Genomic DNA, 3,247 nt, shown 5'->3' with positions numbered 1-3,247 from the left:
CATAACAATCTTTGAACTTTAACTCCATAGTGCTTGTAGCAATCTATAAAATCATTAACAGTGTTGATATGGATGGGTGCTCCTTCCCTAACAGCTTTTATTTTTAATCTCAAATAACGTTCAAGCAAAAATAAAGCATAATTTTTAGCAGGGGCTCTACAAGTCAAAACATCAGTATACAAGGAACACAAGGTGTCCATCTGCTTAACAACACTATCTAGTCGACGAGTTACCTTAGCAACCTTTTCTTGCTCCTTCTGCCATCCTTCAAAGGCCTGGATTTCAGACTGACTGATGTTTCGAAGTTGTTGTTGGAGCTCCTCATATCTTTCCTTGGGGACCTTCTGTTCTCGCAACTGCTCGGCCTCCTGCTGGGCTTCCTTCATCATTTTATGCAAGGTCCTGGTTTTCGGGTCTTTCTTCCAGGCAGCCGTAGAAGCTGGAAGTTTAACCTGGACTTTCCTATTGCGTTGTTTCGAATTTAGGACCCGAATTACACCCGAGGGGGGTGTTACCGTTTGAACCTCTTTGCTATCTGTCTCCTTTTTAATGCGAACAAAGGGTTGGTGTGGTCTTCCTACCACCGGAGCCTCTTGCTGTTCCATTGGAATGTCCATTCGTTCCTCCGGGCCAGATGGAACAGCAGTTTCTATTGGAACAACACCGTGTTCCTCATTAACATTCGGAACAGCGGACTGTTCCTCAACAGTAGGTGTCCTGATGGGGTTTCGTCCTTCAAAACGAACCCTAACCCTCGGGGTTCTTGCTGCCGTGGTCCTTTTCTTTTTCCTTGCAATTTATTGTATTCTCAGACTGGCTTTCAACATTCTGATTTGTTGCCGAAGTCTGGCTATCATGCCCAGCATCCTCTGGTGCTTCTTCTTCAATTTTGCAATTTCCCTAGCCTCAGCAGAGGGTTTGGCCTTTAATTTTACTCCTTCTTCCTCTCCCGGAACATCTTCCAGTGCCCTGGGGACAGATTGTCCAGAATTGATGTCTTCTGCTTCATTACCGGGCAGGTTTTCTTTCCCCTGCTTCTTCTGCATGCCCTTCTTCAGGTAACTCTTCTTCTGCGGGACCGTCAGGGATGCCTTCTGGACTGGAGGCTTGGCCGTATTCTCCCATGTTGGCCAGAACTGCTGCCAATTCCTCTTCTCCTGGATGGTCTTGCAACGGGCTACCCATAGATTGTGCATTTTCTTCCTCGATTCCTTCTCCTGGCTGGTTAGTTCCAGCCTCTAATTGCTCAGCATTTCCTTCGGTTAATTCACCTTCCTCTTCCGAAGGTTCTTCCTCGATTTCGATTGGTTGGGTCAAAGTTTTCTGAATATTTTCCAACCTTCCCCTTATTCGAACCAATCAAGCTGACTTCCTGGGTCTTTCAGGCAGGTTGGGAGTGCCAACAGGTTCTCTAGGTTCCTCTGGTCGTTCCGGCGTATCGGAGGACTGCTTTCGTTTTGAAACAACCTGCTTTTCTGCTGTTGGCTCCTTGTGCTCTTCTGAACGTTCCAGTGTGCTGGAGGTTCGAGGTAAAGCCAGTCCCATTTTGACTGTTTCAGCCAATTCCTCCCAAGTGTCTTGTTGTTGGGCAAGACTGTGGCTTATTATGAGCCGAATCAGTCCGTGGTGGCTAACAACCGTCTCTGTGTGCTGAGCTTTCTTCAAACTTCAGGCCGCATCATGTAATAATGAATTTAAAAAGGCAGGGAGATTTACAGAGCATTTTCCCTTCAAAACATTTAGAAGTTTCAAGTGACGAGCCCTTACCACATCTTTCCTCCCCTCGCAGGTGATATAGCTCTGCACTATTTTCGCCAGCTCGGTCCAGGGTTCCCCCAGTGTCGTCGGCAGAACTCATTTCCCTTTGACTGTCAGACGTTGGCCTTCGCTTTGGAAAATTTCCATTGCTTTCTGCAGTCTTTCCTTCTTCAGCTCCCATCTGGGTCCAACAGCTGGTAATCCCGAGGCTTCTTCAATGATGTCCTCCGTGACTTCTATCCGCTTTCCTTCGACTATAGAGTGGTTTTCCTGCAGATTTTGGAGGAATTCCAACGCTACAGCCTCGTTCGATTCTTGCAGGCGGTTGAAGTAATTCAACCATCCTGCATTTTCTAGAATTTCGCGGGTAACATCAGACGCGATCAGCTTGTGCAGTTCTCTTCGGATTGTTTTCCCGCCCATAGCTTACTCTCAAAAATGAACTCGGGCATGGAACAACAACTGTCCGCAGTATTTACCGAACAGAGAGGATAATCGATGCTATTTTAGGAAGGATTTTCGCAGAGCATGCATCAAAGAGAAAGATCGTGGGTGGCAGTCCGTAGAATCAGATCATCATACCGTTAAATCGTGTTGTTTTTTTGCCCGAATGATGTGCAGCCACTTAACCATTGGAGTAATGAGGTCACCTCCCCCCCCCCCGCGATCTGATAGGCTGCCCCCAGCCGTCAAAGAGAGGAGCAGCAGCCAGTCGGGAGTCAAATCATAAAGTACAGCAGATGGAAATTATGCCATGTTGTAAAAAGACAGTGAAGTACCGAAATCGAGGCAGAAAAATGGATCGCTTTTAAGATAATCCAGTGTGATATAATGAGGAACCGAGGGTTGGACGTCTGTCAACCGTATGAAGTCTTCAGTAGTCATTTTCAATTCCGTTGCCATGATTGGTGATAATACTCATGTGATAATTATATCAGGGTGTGACATATGATACATGCAAAGGAAATAAAAGACAAACAGACTTAAATATCATACCTATTGGTGTAAATATTACGACTCCAATGCCATTAACAGAGCTCTGTTTCCAACAGGTGTTGATAACCTTGGAAAAGTTGTTTATCTCACCCTCCAGAACCATTATCCTTTGTGTATGTACTGAAGAGTGCTTCGTCAAAATGCAGGCCATTATGCTGGCTTGGTGACCAGATAACCATAATGCCATTCACAAGGTAGGCACGAAACGTGGTCAGGTCGGCTCGTGATGAGACCTCCTGTTCCAAGGTTTGCTTGTTATTTTCCCTTTAGACCATATCCCTGGTGTGGTGGCCGTAATGGGAATGCCACTTCGCTTCCATCCTTATGATCATGGTAGGTTGGCTCTGAATGAGACCCCCTATCCTGCATTTGACAATTTCATATATTTATTTTTATTTTTTCTTTTGTTCTTATTTTGTAGCACACTTCTTTTTCTTTTGTTCAATTACACATAAGGGTGGCTCCGCACTCCTTAAGAGCGGGGAATGGTGGA

The sequence above is a fragment of the Pinus tabuliformis genome, chromosome 1_1 (assembly GCF_031772625.1).
Source record: "Pinus tabuliformis cultivar Carrire ecotype Pingquan chromosome 1_1, CPIR1, whole genome shotgun sequence".
In the NCBI taxonomy this organism is placed as follows: Eukaryota; Viridiplantae; Streptophyta; class Pinopsida; order Pinales; family Pinaceae; genus Pinus; species Pinus tabuliformis.
Note: the sequence above shows the minus strand (reverse complement) of the source record.